Genomic DNA, 18386 nt, shown 5'->3' with positions numbered 1-18386 from the left:
CTAGTCTTCAAAACAACGACTTCTAGCGTCCGTGGAAGATGGTCTGTTAGGAGGCTGCGATACATGTGCGCGTTCAGTGTTCCGTCTATGAAACACAGGTCTATGAGCTGATGGTTATCTATACCACACCACATGTTTACACTCCATGGACGATGACGTTTAAATGGTTTAAATGGCTCTGAGGACTATGGGACTTAACATCTGAGGTCATCTGTCCCCTAGAACTTAGAACTACTTACACCTAACCAACCTAAGGACGTCCCACACATCCATGCCCGAGGCAGGATTCGAACCTGCGACCGTAGCGGTCGCGCGGTTCCAGACTGTAGCGCCCAGAACCGCTCGGCCACTCCGGCCGGCCGACGATGACGTAACACCTGATGAAGCCAAGGGGGACTGTCAACAGACCAATATTTCATGTTTCAGCGGTATGACTGGTAAATGTGGCTTCATCACGAAACAAGGTAGGTGATATTTCAAAATGATGGAGCACAGCAATCATTCTTGAACGAACTGTGACAGAAGCTTGAACAAAGGGGACTGATGCACTAGGGGAGGTTTTGATACTATGAAATAGTGCATTGATAATGGCTAGGCACTAGCCGAAATCTAGATATGCTTAATAAAACCTGAAAGGAAAGGACGACTGATTGCTGAGCTCCATCATTTCGAAAGCCATATCATAGTTGTTGAGTGCATCCATATTCCTAGTGGAAGGTAACTTGATGAAGGTACATGATATATCTGGAGTATCTTGTCTTAACGTCCATGTACGTAAATTGAAACAACTCTCATAATCGTTTCGATGCAGCTCTTGATGGGGAGAGATGTGACAGGGATGGAGCCGGCCGAAGTGGCCGAGCGGATCTAGGCGCTTCAGCCTGGAACCGCGCGACCGCTACGATCGCAGGTTCGAATCCTGCCTCGGGCATGGATGTGTGTGATGTCCTTAGGTTAGTTTAGGTTTAATAGTTCTAAGTTCTAGGGGACTGATGACCTCACATGTTAAGTCCCATAGTGCTCAGAGCCATTTGAACAGGGATGGAACCTATGTCGATTGAGAGTGGGTAGGGCACTTACCTGACTAACACCACTTGCTCTTGCGATTGCTGACGTGCGAATCAACTGCAACAGCAGTACAAAAATTAATTTACCTCTCTTCTGTTGCCACTGGTTTCCCTCTGTTTCGTTGTCTAGGTGTTACATTACCACTTTCACGTAACTGGTTGAAGACTTTTACAAACAACTGGCGAGATGGTTGACATCTATTGGGATATACTGCCGCACACAACGTACAAGAACGAAATACATCCTTCCTAAATTCTCCATACAGCACGAGCATGTGGTTTTTTTTGCTTAGGTAAATCCCATCGTCCGTGTAAAACAGTATACAGAAAAAAAATAGATTAACAGGGCACGAAAATGACGTACACGCAGGCCCAGAAATACCCTTTCGTACGAGTGGAAAGGTCAATGAAAGGAAAATCTTCTGAGGCAAGTGCCGGTATATCTCGCAGACTGAGAAGTATGTGCGTTAGCACTTGGTAAGTTTTATAGGGAAAGTATGATCGGACTTGTGGGAATAAGTCGAAACAGAAATACATATGAGCAGAACTGAAAATCAACTTAAGAAACCTTTTTTTTTTTTTTTTTTTTTTTTTTTTTTTTTTTGTGGGGGGGGGGGGGGGGAGTGAGGAGTGGCTGGGGATATTGGGGTATCCTTTTAATTCTCTATCGAATATGCCGTTGAAATGGCCCATTCTCATGCAGAATGCCGTTCCGTTACTACGAGAAATCGCAGGACCACATATATTATATTATGATGATGATGATTATTATTTAGTTGAGGGGGCACTCGACATCGTAGTCATCAGCGCCCTGACGAAAAGTCAACATGAAATCTCACGTGTGGGAACGAAGTCTGTCCCCATATGCGGAGCAGTTCATAACGTACTAAAGTCTGCCACCCTTCCCTACCAGTTTAGGAATGAGGCCTGACAGTTCACAAAATTTCACCACTTTGTTAAAACTGGTATCGGCATCTGCGAGGATGGTGGGCAGATCTCCAGAGAGACCGAGTGCTGCCCTAATATCAGTATACAGGGCACACGTAGCTACAACATGCTGAACTGAAAGCGGCACGCCACAAACTTCACAGAATGGTGGATCCTCCCGTCAGAGGAGGAAGCCACGTGTGAAAGGGCTATGCCCGATGCGCAGTCTGGTACGCAAAACCTCCTTCCAGCGGCGAGGCTGACACGAAGTCCGGCAAGTCTTTGTGGTCGATTTGAGCGACCGCAGTTTGTTGTCTGACACCTGCAACCATTCAGTCTCCCATTGACGCAGGATGCATCTGTCAGAAAATGAGATAATGCCGTGCAACGGAATGGGACACTGATGGACAGCACCATCCCAGCATGCGTCCTTGGCAGTTTTGTCAGCCATGTCGTTACCATGTATCCCAACGTCGCATGGTACCCAGCAAAAGATCACCGTCTTGCCACGGCATTGGAGCCGCTGTTGATGAGTCATGGATGATCTGAATCACCGGGTCTACCGGATACATTTGGTGAAGTGCTAGCAGAACACTAATAGAGTCGGAAAAGACAAGAAAACTCGTATGGTGATGTCTCCCATGTATTATAGTGCTATAAAATTCTAGAATATATTTCATGCTTGTTTGTGGAGACAGAACAGATCCTCTGCAAGAACCTCAGATTACGCAGATAACGAACCAACGAAAGTAACATTTTTCTGTTTATTTAGGAAATAGATAGCGGAACCAGTATCTCGTTCTCAATGGGGAGACAACGTTAGAAGCGGTGTATCTCAAAAAGTAAGTGTTTATACTAGTGTTCCTTACTTACTTTACTTCCATAAAACTGTAATGGAAATACACAAACATGCGGTGTTTCCCGATGTCCATTTTACGGAAAGACTAGCATACAGTCATGGCTGTATCGTTGGACGTTTGTTTCAGGAGTGATTATCATAACGAATGTGCCCCGAATGGACTATGATTGAAGCAATGTATGACGTATTAACGAGAAAGTGTCATCTAAGCCTTCAATTTGCGACTGAGGGAGGTCTAGAACGGCGAGTACACAGAAAGTGAAGCAGATAATTCTTCTTGCAGTTGACGAAGATCCTGCTGTCACTGCAAGCAGTTGTAACCTGACTGGCGAGTACTATTTGATAACCTTTTGCATCTATACCGTTTTCAGCGTGTGCGGCTACTATTAAGAGTTGATTTTTCTTGCATAGGTACGCTTCTGCTAAGGCTTTCTTCAATAATCTGTCAGTCATTTTAGTAAAATAGTGTGAAGCGTTGTTTCGACGTAATCAGATAGTAAATCTGAAAAATCAACAAGTGTGCACTGACGTCATAAATTCAACAAACTGAGGAAGATGAACTACCTCGAAATAATGGCAATTAATAAACATATATCCACTTGCCCAAGCTTTGTACTGAATGACCACAGTTCCATTACTCGCCACTTCTAACTGCAGATGCTCCTAATAATTTTATCCACACCACTACGTAAATAATCCCTCCTAATGATACGCCACCTTTTTCCTTGACTTCAATTTCTGTGGTTTCACTTGCCCTGTTAAAAAATTTTCCTTTCTATAATTACCGTTGTTTTACTTAGTTGTTCAGTCTCACATGCTGTATTGTACCTGCTTGTAACATTGGACATGTTAAGGACAAGATTCTCATGTTTAGTCAACGCCTTGGAACAAGTCACCAAAGTGCACCACTGTCAACTTACTATTCTTCTCACAACAGTTGTTGGAATTTGTCATGTAATTCATTATTTAATGTGCCACATGTTTTATCTAAGGTAGTTTTACATCGCTATTTTCCTGAAATAATTCCTCTCGTTTTAGTCTTCAAACATGAACAACTGTCATCTTTGGTAACAAATCGAGATACTCTGTAGATGAACTATTTTAAAATATTCACCTCCGCCGCATCAATTCTCAAAATTTCGTTATGAATACTGCCCTTCAAGCCTTCTAAAGTTATTCGGTTACTTGCGTACACTTTTCCTTTCAGACTGCCCCACAAATAAGAGGCCCAAGTGGTTAGGCCCGGCGAAAACGGCAGCCACAATCCTTTGGTGACAGTCTTTATTCTGCGAATCTTTCATGAATTCGTGAGACTGACTGGCGTGAGGTGTGGGAGGTCGGCCCACCCTGCTGAATGGCAGCATACGTACGTCCACTGGGGGGGGGGGGGGGGGGTCAACTGCGCGTAAAACTCCTCGAAGATTCTCATACACACAACAGTGTTTACCGGTGTTTGCAAAAAATACGAACCCACAACCCGACTTGCTGACACGGCAATTTTTTCGATGCGCAAAGGTTCCTCATTAAACGTGTAGGGATTGATTGTGACCAGTATCTAGTGTACTGGGGGTTTACATGTCCTGTGAAATGGAACCAAACTTCCATCACCCATGAAATACAGCAACTTATCCAAAATTCCACTCTCATTGTTTCACATAACCACGTACAGTAATTCACACATTGTGCCTTATCTTTCTCCTTAAGTTCTTGGTCATATGATAACAAAACCCAAACGGAACGTTCACTTCTTACGAAAATTTACGTGTCGGCTTCAAAGGGACTCTTCTGGATCATTCGTGTCCGAATATCCGCGATCAAAGCTCGTTTCTTTTAGCGTTTGCGGCACTTTGACATCATACCCTGTATACTGCACTTTGCTGGTATGGAAGCGTTAGGAAAGCTTCTTAGCAAAAATGTCCAGCGTTTCCCCAAATGAAGCGGCGGACACGTACGCCTCCACTATTGCGATTCTTTCTTGAAGAGGGTACACTCGCTGAGGTATTTACTTCACACATCTTGACCATTAACGCCCCAGGTGCGGTCTCACAGACCGCTAGCGTTTATTGTTACTTTGTTGCTAATGCATACGGGTGGGGCAGAAGATTATGGTGTTGTCTGGTTTTTCTGTCCTGGAGCTGCCGTGGTTTCCCTTGTTGGCAGCGACTTGAGGGTGATTTGGGCCGATATTATTACTACGATTTTCGTGCTAGCAGTTTCCACCGCACCAGGGGTTGCGTTGTCTTCAGCGACCAGGTCTTCGTCTACTGTTCGTTTTACAGACCCGACTTTGAGGATACTGTTTTTAAGTGGTTGGAGCGCAGTTTAGGAAGTGATATTGGATCAGATAGTGATAAGGGAATCAAAAGTGAGCATAATTCAGAATCGGAACAGTCTGAAAGTGAAGATGAATTTGTTTTGCTACCTGTTAATTCCTTGAATGAAATAAATGGTTAAAAGTGATGAAGACGGAAGTGTCGAGACTGAATCTCTAGCTAAAGGTTCTGCTAGAAATATATTTGGTCGAAACAAATATTGCTTGTCGTCGAAGCCTCTTCTCAAGCAATTTCGTGTTCGGCAAAGTAACATCATTCGTTTGAAAACAACGCGACCCGCTGCTCAAGTAGGTAATAAGCCAGATCCTCTTACCATTTGGAATTTGCTTATGGCCGCTAATAATTTGCATATCGTATTGAAATGCACTAACGTAAAAATAAACGACAGGTCTGAGAATATCCACACATTTGGTATGAAGCTGATTTATGTGAACTAACAGCAACTAACAGCATTTTTCGTGCATCCATTCGCCGTGTTTTAAGTGTAGCAGAACAAAGAGCAGAAGTCGTCGTACAACTGAAAAAACGCAAAACATCTTCCACATGTGAGCCCAAAAAGAAGAGGAAGACGCCTTATATTTGCTATTAATGAAAGGAGACAATCTGCCTTGAATACTCGGCAAAAATTTGGAGCGGGTGCAAAAAAACACTTCTGAGAATAAAACTAAAAACCTACGAAATACTTGTGAAATTTTTATTTTTTAAAATATTTTAGAGTCGTTTCTTATGTTTTTATTATCACGTGTGTAATAAACAATAAAAATATAGCAAAGACTAAATTTTAAAGTGCAATGTATTTGATTTTTTATATGAAGTACTGTTATATTCATTATGTGCCGTTTTCTGTTTCGTAAAAACAAACTTTAAGATTTATCTGAATATTTTTTGTGTAGTATTACTCTAACCTTTTACATTAAAAACTAAATTTTTTCACTGAAATTACTGAATGAAATTTTTATGACTATTTGAATATAGCGGTCTGTCAGACAGCATCCTGACAAACAAATGACGTGGGAAGTTAAGGGTTAACGAAGTCGCTATGGCTTTCGTAGCTATCATACAAATAGTGGTAATACAAAACGTAGTTGCAACTGCTTGTAAACAATAGATGACAATTAGCGGATGACAATAAGCAGTCTAGTACTCAGGGTCGGGTTTTCGTGGTACAGAATGTGGACCGCCCGAAAAATTGTAATCCCACCAGTTTGCAGATGAGAACTATGCAAAACATTGTCACTTTAGTTACCATCCTCAAAGATCCTGCAGCGAAAGAGTTCTCTCATACCTAGTCCCTGTATACCAGTGATCCTGGCTGATTTCGCCACTCATTTTAAGCGACTTCATTTCCCATCAAGATTTCCTTGGCAATAACAATAAACAAGGGCCAAGGTGATAGAGACAGAGGGGAGGGGGGACGACAATGGGCAGAGAGGAGAGGGAATAAACACGAAGGGGAGAGAGGAGCAGACGGAGGAGGTGGAAAGAGATCGACAGAAAGTGGGTAGGAAAGGAGATTAGGACGTATATGCAATTTCTATGGATATTTTGCAATTGCAAAGCATTGCCGGGTTCTCCAGTAATGTATAAAATATTCTACCAGTAATCAACGGAGCAGATGATTAATGCTGAAGCACGGAATCAAGAAAGATTCTCGATTGATATTTGGGAGGGAATAGTTGGTGATTTTGTTTAGCTTTGTGTTCTTCCGCCAACTGGCGAAATTACTTTGCTTTTTCTGATTATAGTTTACCTGATTTAGATGTTTCTTCAGCAGTATGACGAAAAAGGTGGTTCGTGTTCGATGAAAGTAATACCCATTTCTGTGTTAACCCCTTCGGCTCCTAAATGACATGTACATGAAAGATTCATCGGAGTTGGTAGATGAATTTCCTAGTTTCCACATTCTCCGAATCTAAATCCATTAATCTTTTGGGGCATTTGTGACACTCTGAGTGCTGCAAATTAGGTCAAAATGCAGTGTGTCTTCTTGCCATTATTGTGGAAGACAGCAACACTATGCGCAATATACCGTGGGGTACATCAGCACATCCGGGATTAATTGCGAAGGCAAGCTGACGCACATGTCAATGTTAACAGGAGACTTTTTAAACATTTCCCGCAAGAATGTTTCATGTGGAATGCTAGAACGTTCTGCGCTTGTGTGTTTCCCTTGACTGATGGGTTATGAAGGGCTGTAGAAAAAGAAAGTAGGCCTACTGACATGGAAATAAAGCGTTTCCATATCCACGTTAACGAAAGTATTTTCTTTTGTTATGAGCAAGAAATGTGTCCCGAAACTTTTGCCGTCCATGTTGTTATACACTATACATAAATGACCTGGCACACAACGTTTTTACCACATTAAGACAACGAGTTGCGTGCTAGGTGGTCACATCATTACAAAATTTCTACACAAAGTTGGTGCTAAGACTGTCGGCTAATATACATAGATAATTGTTATGTTATGGGTTTATATGGACAAAAAGCCGCGATACCCTTTGACCAAACGATCGTTTGTTAATTAGTGAAATCACTAATGAGCTTTAAGTGCCTATTGGAGTACCTATTCAGAGTAATTTATGGAGGTCAACCATATAAATCTAATCGTGCGGAATGTAGATGTCTTGCAGATTTATCGGAAAGAATCATAAGGAAGGAAGCACACAAAGGAGTTCACTAACAAAACTATTGTTCGACAAATTTTTGAGTACCATTACCAACCAGCAGAAGAAGAAGAGAAGATTCCACGAAGAGACGCTAAAAGAAATGTTAGAAACGGACGTTGCTTTTAGAATTGCTTTCGTGTATCATATGGCCGTACTTTCCATTGCTTTTTGCTGGAGCATTTGTGGATGTAGTGGCTTCTCGTTTATAAGTTTGTGAATGAGTCCATCAAAATCAGTTTTCTCCGAAGACCTTTTCATGTACAATAAGAGAGAGAGAAGAGAGAGAGATAGAGAGAGGGGGGGGGTGGGAGGGAGAACTAAGATCTGGTCTTTTCACTGTGATGCTCATCTGGAGAATTGACTATTTATCCGGCACCCGTACGATTTAACGGCAAGAAACCGTAGTATCTTGGTGTCCCTGGTCACACTGTTTAACATCTTTATGGTGTACACCTTTATGGTGTAACGTCCAAATAAATGGGGCAACAAGACACTAGTTTTGAACTCTCCCATCGTTCTAATGAGGTGATACATCAGACTGTTGATTGTGGAACCTCCAGGGTTTCCAGGACATGCCTTTTTTTTTTTTAATTTTCATTCAATTGATCAATGTGACAATGACAACGACACCGCGTCCAGTGTAACAGTACTTACAGAAATAAAAAAGCGTAGAGCACAAATTACTCACCGTTCCGTAATACTTCACAGATTTGTTCCTTGGTGTTATGAAACTTCTGCACAAAGATGTTACCAGAACTGCAAAAGAAAAATAAGGATAGTTTTAGCATATACAACACAGTGATCAGAAAAAGTTGAGACGGACAGGCACAAGACGGTTCTTAAAACATTTACTGATATTCCTCGTACCAAAACTAAGGCTCAAAGCATTTCTTCTGAAACGCTGACGCGTCATCAGAATTTAATGTAGGAATAACAAGACTAACAGTCAGGGCAAAGAGGCGTTATTAACCTTTCAACACAGGCGCTTCCTGATTGGCGAGCGCAGGAAGCATTCAGGCAACCTTAAAAGCCTTCACAAGGAAAATAGCACCGGAGCTACCAGGAAAACATACACAGCTCCCTGTGAGGCAGCCGTCTACCAGACGACAGAACCTGTAAGGGAGCCGTCGGGCGAGCCGGCAAGTAAGCTTACAGCGAATCTTATGTCAGCTTGGACGACTATGTCGCGACAGTCCACTAGGCCGGGCTTAGGACTGGCTAATCACGTAGAATAGAGGCATATTGAATTTTTTCCATAACACTGTTGCAGCAAATGATTAAACCTTTTGTTGTATTTTATGAATTTTAATTTCTCATTCAGAAAGCCAGAGGTTTTAAAACTCTAAGAGTCAACACGCTATAACTTATCTGAGTATTACGTGTTCTCACATCTCGCCATATAAGGGTACATCATTGTCGAACATGATCGTCCTGGTGGTCCAGGTGTTATGGTGTGACGAGGCATAATATTACATTGGTGTATTGACCTCCAAATCTTTAAACACGGTACTCTCACTTGTCAACGTTATTGTGACGCTGTACTCTTAACACAGTCGCTTTTTGCTGCTCGAGGTCGAAGAATGAGACGAACTTTATAGCAGCATTCTCGAAAATGTGACTTACCTTTCATTCTCTCTCCAAGACAAGAGAGCGGGCGCGTATGGAACTTTGTTCTTTTGAGCCTTGCGAAAGCTGACAGTTGTGCAAGGTTAACCCTAATTAGGCTATAAACTCAAACAAGTCTGAACAATGCCAAAGAAACAAACGAAACGCCGCCTTTCCTCACAGAATGCGACAACAGTCTACCACAGAACCAAACAATAGAGGCTAAACATACAACCTTTCGAGTTTCAACATGCTGTAACAATATGTCACTCACACAAACGATATGCCGTGTCCCTCTCAGCTAGTGGATCACATTACTGATCGGGTCTGCGTGGTTGAAGTGACGGATCAAATTTGTTTTATGGCAGAAAAGGGAGCTAAGTCCTGCTGCAACTAAAAATAGACATACAAAATAAACAAAATTTGATACTAAAATAGACGTACCAAATAAACAATTCGAGGAGAAGTGGCAGTGTTGTATAATTGTTGCAAAGTGCAGTATTCTGGAGAACTTCCATTATTCGTAAGTAGACGATACATTAAGCCTCCGTTACTCGCGTGATCGTTCTTGACACGATTACTTGCGCGAATTACAGGTATCATCCACAACATAAACGGTGTATTTGGCCACTTTCATAGGTATATATGAATTATTTTAGAAGTGTTTTATTTAAATCTAAATGTAACACATTTAATACACAAATACAGTAAGGTATACACTCGGTTTTGGCCGGCCGGTGTGGCCGTGCGTTTCTAGGCGCTTCAGTCTGGAACCGCGTGACCGCTACGGTCGCAGGTTCGAATCCTGCCTCGGGCATGGATGTGTGTGATGTCCTTAGGTTAGTTAGGTTTAAGTAGTTCTAAGTTCTAGGGGACTGATGACCTCAGATGTTAAGTCCCATAGTGCTGAGAGCCATTTGAAACACTCGGTGTTGAACATTTTTGGCAACTGTTCTTCGTGAATAGCTCCACTACCTCTAGACAGCAGCCGAACACCTATCAAACCTGACGCATCTCAAGTGCAACCTGAATCGATTTTCACTGATGCATAAGGTAGCATCATTCAAGTCCGTTGCCCAGTGAGTTGTCCCACAACTTGGGTGAACTCTTTCTAGAAAGTCTCAGAGATCCACACAGATAGCAGAAACCAGTGAAAGTTCTAATCTCTCTGACATCTGTTTCTTAAGCAACCCTTTCCCTCGAAAAGTTACCACGAACTTCATTGCGGTAAATACTACTACTACCTACTGCAGTAAATTTCATCCAAGAATAACGTCGTAATATCTGTCTCTGTCGTTGTTATACGAGCTTTATTTTTTGGTCCACCTAAACGCGTAATATTACAAGATTTTGTTCTAACATTGGTAGGATATTTACTTTTCCTCCATTTGGCTATTACATCGTTTGTTGAAAAAAATAAGACCTCTTCAATTACTTCTTCTGGGATTCAAATACATTATTTTCTGACACTTACTGTTCTGTGCCTAAATCATGACAGCTTTCATAAACACAATCTTCGTTCTTTGAGTCAGTACTACCACTGTCAGATCTTCATCACTCAGCCCATACAACCATTCCAATTTTCGTCTAAGGTGTACTTTTTTTTGGCTTTGATATTTATTCTACAAAATGGAAGTATATGGAGTACTTACTTGTCCTAAGTAAGTATTCTTGGTACAAAGCGAATTAACTGTAATCAGTTTAGAAACCCCTAAAATTACGCACATGAAAGTTGTATTTGATCTAGGAGAGCAATAAAGAAACATTTGAAAGTTGTGTTGAATCTAGGAAAGCAATACAGAAACATACACTTGTCTTGATTCAGAATGTAGTAACAATACTAGTGCAAATGTGTCCTTCAGGCTATGATTCATAAAAAAAAAGCAAGTTGTAGACCTGATAGCCATTGATGGCCGAAACTAACGGATGGAGAGTTAACATACATGTAATGAAAATGGCGCGGACTACATCCAACACATTTAGACAAAAAAGACCGGGAAAATCAGTGTGTCATCCGCGAGAGTAACGGGCGAAGGAGGCATGAAATCTCGGCGCAGCATAAGAAATCACTGCGAGAGTCCTTAGAGGCACCAAATTTTATCGAAGTCTCGGCTGCATCCTGTAAAAACGCTGAGGAAAGTGTAGTAACCGCCACGATACATAATCATCTACATAATAAAGGGCAGGATTGCAAAAGAAATTTCCCCAGAATAAAAGAACTTGTACAGACTTAAGATATCTTTCTTTGGCCAACTTAACTTTCAGTGGCAGCGCAAATTGTGGAAATTGTGATAGTATGCATGATATGGAGGATGCATTGTGTAAAATAATTACTGAGGATATTTTAGCGAAGATAGAAGTCAGCTAGATGGTATTCAGTTATGACAGACGAGTCTTCTAATATATTTTTGAACATTGTGTGGCCCATCGATTAGTTCTAGCAAACAGTCAAGCAGCTGAATACTGTTTGGAGCTTTTATTAAACTTTCAAGATATTCTGAACAGAATTTGTAGCTACTCTGAACAGTCACCAAAGAATTCGAAAGCATTAAAATATATGCAAGAAATAGTTAATAGACCACGGAAAAATTTATTATAGTAGCTTGCTCTCATGGGGAGAGACGGTGAATTCACAGTATGAACATTGGAATTCTTTGGTATCTGTGGTAGAAAAAGATCAGTAGCTGCTGGCTTGCTAAAAAATGTAAAGCGTCTTAAATTTTTGTCAGTATCGTCTTTATGAAAGATGTCATGTTTCTTGTTAACAAACTGTGTTTGGCATTTCAAAAGTCAAATTTAAATCATAGAGCATACAAATTTGCTTGAAAGCAGGTATACATGGGCTTGAGGACCTTAAACTGAAATCTGGTCCTATTCACAGCTCTTTTACTGATAAAGATTTCCGAAATCTCAAGAAGATGGGTCTAGTTTCTTGGAAACCTGATACAAGATTCATTGCAGCATAGAAGTGTTATAAAGCACACGGTTTGCAAATTCTTGGATAATCTGCTTATAAATTTAAATGGGAGACTAAGGTGGTTTAGAGAAGATAGAAATTGTAATGTACTGCATCCCAAAAACTACAGAAGTGATGACGAGTATGGCAATAAGCAAATCACAGACATATACACACTAATTTACTTCTGCACATCTATAAATTTAAATTATCTGTTGTTGGAATGCGCATTGTTTACGAAGATGGTGTACAGTAGATTCGTCAGATGAGAACACAATTCTATCTTATGGATTAAATTATAGAATACGCCACTAGTATTCCCCTGCACACAACTGACTGCGATGGACGGTTTACCTGCATGAACAATATAAAAACACAAATCGGAAATCGTCTTTTGTAGAGAACGTTTGATTCTGAAAAGGCATACATTGTGTGGAGCTTGCATGAAACCCACATATTCAAATGCGATGTGATATGGAATGTGTGGATCTACGTGAGTAAAAGTTAATATAAAAAAATAATAAAATTTTATTTCGCTGATTACTGTTAGCTTATTCAATACACATATATTTCACTTTTACAATCATCTTTAATAGTACAATTTATACAATTTTCTACCAGCAGAATTTTGCACAAACTTTTCATATTTTGCACAAATGTAAATTTTGATCTGTGCATTTTTTGTGAACATTATTTTATTTTCTAGCTTAAACGCTTCTCCTACTCCATGTGCGTCTCTTCGGGAGAGTATTTGGTTCTGACTTCATTTTTATGAATGACCGCATCGAACGAGGTGGAGGAACTTTTGAAATGAATGTATAATCAGCGAATGGACTGCCCTGCCAGTTCTCCTGACGTGTGTACCATCGAGAACGTGGGGGATACGGTGGGAAGACGTATTGCAGCACGTCCACATACACCAACCACAACCCAAAAGCCAAAAGTTGTCAACTGTGCAAGGGAGGGGTGTGTGGAACGGCCCATCACGAGACCACCTTTGCTACCATATAATAAGCATGGGTGCACGTTGCAGAGCATGCACTGCCGTCCGTTGTTGATTACACAACACATTACGAGCCATGTCCTGTCTTTTGTAATGTCCAGGGGCACCATAACTCGCAGCGACTTTAGTGTAATTATTGCCTTCGAATAAAAGGGTCATTGAGCTAAACTCTAGCATTTCTTTCTATGTATGGTCCCAGTTTCATCGAGCCGTGTTATTTAGCACTGACACATCGTGCACATCTTACTACTTCTCTATCTCTGTAATCCTCCGTTAATCCCAGTTCTTGTATTTTGTTCTTGTGTGAACTGCAATCGGAAAGGCATGTTTCGGGGAACACTGTTTTCATACTGTAACTGTAGCCATCTCGAAATCTCACTTTCGATGACCACCCTCGCAACTTATTTTTTAATCAGGAAGGAAGAACCGTCATTTGTATTTTGAATTTTGTCTGGGAGCAAGCAATTAAAACAGGAAACATATTCGTCTCCTCTTCTGTGCTCACAATGTCGACTTGTATTGTGCCAAGGTGGTTGGTCGGAAGCGTCACGGTACCAGTAGCACTTACAATAGGGTCGGAAACGCTAGTCGGAAAATCCATATAGTCCGCTGCTCCATCTGAAATTGCAAGCTAGATGTATCCCTTGTTAGAAGCCGTTTGCGACTTCACGACGGCGGGCACCGTGACTATGATGACCCATTATAGCTTTCTAGATAGTAGGTTAACGTAGCTGAGGTAAGTAAACAAAAACCTGGAAGTTGACGGTAACTTATAATATTCTGGCAGTATTTTATAATCATACTCGCCCACAGAGCATATTATGCCCAAAAATGGCTTAATAACCACTGTGCACATGATGGTATGGCCAAAACGTCGCACAGATAGAAATCCAACTGTGTATTTGGCGGGGCGTGCTGGAGTAATCTGTGCTTAAAGCTCTCCACCCGTAAAACGTTACAGACAAATGACACTTAATAAATGGACATGATTCAATATTTCTGTACAGGTCAGCATTCCGCTGGTGAGCGTCTGTCGTATCAAATGAATAGAATGTGAGGATCCATTTTCTGTGGCTATCGGGTTTCAAAATGGTTCGTATAACTTACCAGCACAATGAACGTTTTGGTATCCTATGTGTTAACAAATGTATGGAGCGGGGTTTCAATTGTCACGTGCTTGTGGCTATTTGCTTGTAGAGTACCGACGCAAAACATACAGCAATACTGTGTTTAGATTCCTGCTGACTGCTGGCATAAACAACTGAAGCGATAAAGAAACTCGTACAGACATGCGTAGTCAAATACAGAGATATGTAAAGAAGCAGAATATAGCGATGCGGTCGACAATTTCTATATAACACAGTGTGTGGCGCAGTTGTTAGATCGGTTACTGCTACTACAATGGCAGGTTACCAAGATTGAGTTTGAACGTGGTGTTATAGTCGGCGCACGAGCGATGGGACACAGCGTCTCCGAGGTAGCGATGAAGTGGGGATTTTCCCGTACAACCACGTCACGAGTGTACTATGAATATCAGGAATCTGGTAAAACATCAAATCCCCGACATCGCTGCGGCGGGAAAAAAATCCTCCAAGAACGGGACCAAGACGACTGAAGAGAGTCGTTCAACGTGAGAGAAGTGCAACCCTTCCGCAAACTGCTGCGAATTTCAATGCTGTCCCATCAACAAGTGTCAGTGTGGGGAACCATTCAACAAAACATCATCGATATGGCCTTTCGGAACCGAACGCCCACTCGTGTACCATTGATGACTGCACGAACAAAATTTCACGCCCTGCCTGGGCCCGTCAACACCGACATTGGACTTTTGATGACTGGAAGCATGTCGGGCGAGTCTTATTTAAAATTGTATCGAGTGGATGGACGTGTACGGGTATGGAACAACCGCATGAATCTATGGACCCTGCACGTCAGCAGGGGACTGTTCAAGCTGGTGGAGGCTCTGTAATGGTGTGGGGTTGTGCAGTTGGAATGATATGGGTCCCCCGATACATCTACATACGACTCTGACAAGTGACACGTACGTAAGCAACCTGTCTGATCACCTGCATCCATTCATGTTAATTACGCATTCCGACAAGTTGGTCAACTCCAGTAGGGCAATGCGACACCCCACACGTCCAGAATTGCTAATGAGTGCCTCCAGGAACACTCTTCCGAGTTTAAACACTTCCGCTTGAGCATATCTGGGATGCCTTACAGCGTGCTTTTCAGAAGAGATGTTTATCCCATCGGACCCTTACGGATTTATGGACATCCCTGCAGTATTCATTGTGTCAATTTCCTCCAACACTTCAGACATTAGTAGAGTTCAAGCCACGTCGTATTGTGGCACTTCTGCGTGCTCGCGGGGGCCCTACACGATATTAGGCAGGTGTACTCGTTTCTTTGGTTCTTCAGTGTATCTTCGGTGTGAGAATACTCTATGAAAGGCGAACTGATTCGTTATTCCTTTGCAAGTGACGGTGATTTTTTGAGTTAGAGCCAGGTTACGCTGTTACGGATTTATCCCGTGACATGCCGTGTCGTTATAAAATCAAAAACTCTGTGTGCATGTATCTGCTTCAGTAACGAACAAATGGTTTTACAGATAGCGCAATGTTATCACATTCCAGTAACCAGTTTTACTATAGAATGCTGGATAACATTATAAGTTTCACATTTGTAGTCCCATTAAAAAAAAAAAAATAAAAAAAATCATTTAGTGCAGCGACAACTCCTTTGGGGACGATGACGAATCGTTATGTCTAGAAATTTAATTACCAAACAATACTATCTTGTTACGTTCATCGTCGCATGAAGGACAATTATGTTAGTTTACATTAGTACAAACGCGCCATGAGTCCCCTTCCGTAACTGGGCGCCCACCGTGCTTGAATGTGGTGCGACGGAGCAGTGTTCAATACACGTTACTGCAATGGATTTTTCTTTACTGGGCGGAGTGCAAGGAGGTTGTTTCAGCCAAGTGACTAGCGGGCAACGGCTGAGTATAGGGACTTGATGCCCTCCACATTGTATCCAAATTACGCCATTGGCAGAGGATAACGCAAAAGCTTGTCAGCATCTCGCGACCCTCACGGACTGATCAAGGAGGTACGTCAGCCAAGTAATGTATAAATTAACACAGGTAAAACGTTAATTCGTTTTTGAGATATACATCATTGTTCCGTACTGTAACTGACAAGGTGGGGTAGAGGCAAAGTGGTGACCAACCTCCGTTTCTCTCACCATACCGTAAGCCGCGAACGAACAAATAGTATAACATCACGGCACAATTCTTAAAACCCAACACTGGCTGCTTGCGAGAAAGAACAACCTTTAGTTTTGAAACATGCGTGAACTAAGCTGGGCACCGCTTTGTTGGCTGACCGCAGGGCCTGGAAACAACAGGGTGTTTGCGGCGCTCCCTGCTCCCTGGGGTGCTGCTGCTGGCGGGTTATTTACTCGTTACGTGGAAGCATTTCGGCCTCCGGTGGCGGCACTCGCAGGAATTGGTTCATCAGCTAAAGGACCCCTCCTTTCGTCCCGTCCTCTCTGGCCATTCAGCTAATTAGGTTCCGGCGTGGAAACAGTAAGCAAGGGTCCTGTAATGTGCTATGCCGACCGTGCTAATTGAGTATCTTCGAGGAATCGTTAACAATCTTCTCTAGAAAGAAGTTTCCGAAGATTATTGGTCCTTCGTTAACTCTGAAACATTTCTCACCTTTCGCACTCATTAACTACTGGGAACCACAGTTCACTGACTAGCGAGTATGTTTGCATTTGCAGTTTTTACACTGTGTGTCAGGACTATTTACAAGTAAATGTTATGTCAACTATACAGATATATACGCTGTGTATCAGGAAGATAAATGAATGTTTCAAATGGCTGTGGCAGGGAAAGTTTCAAGACTTTAAAATTTGGCACACGTAGGTCATTTTTCATTTGAAACCCTATAATGTATATATCAATGTAATCAGGAAAGACTATAGAATTTAATAGTCATAAAAATTCCGATTTTTCCACCATTTATAAGTACCCTGTATCCTTAAAACAGTTTCATTCTCGATCGGCAAAAAACATGTGGCGGGAGGGAGGGGGAGAAAGAGAGGGGGGAGGAGAGATGGTTGGTTAGGGCCTAGTGTGTCACTGAAATGGAGGTCATCAGATGGAGTAAGACCTCAAATGGCAAGGAATGAGGAAGGAATCAGCCTTTGCTTTTCTGGAGGGATCATTCTGGCATTCGATAGAAACCTAAATCAGATGACCTGATGGGAATTTCAATCTTGCTCCTCATGTAATTCCACCTTTTTTTAACCACTAAACCAACTTATTTGAAAATACAGGGGGGGGGGGGAATCATTTATTAGAATTCCATGCTCGCAAAGTCGTTTCACATGTAGCGAAAATTTGCAACTGATTTTGGACAGCTCTACTATACAGCTAACTGTAATGTCTGTTAATCATCCAAAACACATTACAAAACTCATCTGCTATTAATTAAGAAAAGTATATCATGAAACGATAAGACAATGCGGCCTCGATAACGGTCACTGACACATTACCGATGACTGCCACTGGAACATTGAGTGGGGCACAAAGGATACTTTCAGAATTAATTGATTAATATAATAAACTAACAAGTTCCCCGAAAGTATGTCAGGATAACTGCCATCTCAGTGCAAAAATGGAAGGTAACTGCTATAGACAGGTGAACAGACTGCTTAAAATTTGTGCCCGGCCACGCCCCGGACCTGTAGTGGCATTAGCGCCAATCTCATCGTAAATGTGATTCATTCAATTGAGCTTCATGGTGCGGAGATTGGACTCGACGGCAGACATCGTTTAATCTACGTCACATTCCATTAGCGTTCGAAGAAAGTTCACACAGCCGACAAACTACTAATTATAACCGAACAAAGCGTAGCAATGCTGATATTCTCGGCGCTTAAGTGCCACGGAAGACAGC

General features: G+C 41.8%; 1 protein-coding gene across 5 annotated transcripts in view; it reads right to left on the bottom strand.

The window, feature by feature from the left end:
• LOC126481487 (ran-binding protein 3) overlaps positions 1 to 18386 on the bottom strand; it is a 312296-nt gene that overhangs the window by 156346 nt on the left and 137564 nt on the right. For all 5 annotated transcript variants that reach the window (XM_050105271.1, XM_050105280.1, XM_050105287.1 and 2 more), the window contains one exon: positions 8541 to 8608. The gene's annotated coding sequence lies outside the window, so the exon portion shown is untranslated. The remainder of the gene's footprint in view (positions 1 to 8540; positions 8609 to 18386) is intronic.

This window comes from Schistocerca serialis, chromosome 1 (assembly GCF_023864345.2).
Source record: "Schistocerca serialis cubense isolate TAMUIC-IGC-003099 chromosome 1, iqSchSeri2.2, whole genome shotgun sequence".
Lineage (NCBI taxonomy): Eukaryota > Metazoa > Arthropoda > Insecta > Orthoptera > Acrididae > Schistocerca > Schistocerca serialis.
This window is presented reverse-complemented; position numbering and strand designations above follow the sequence as displayed.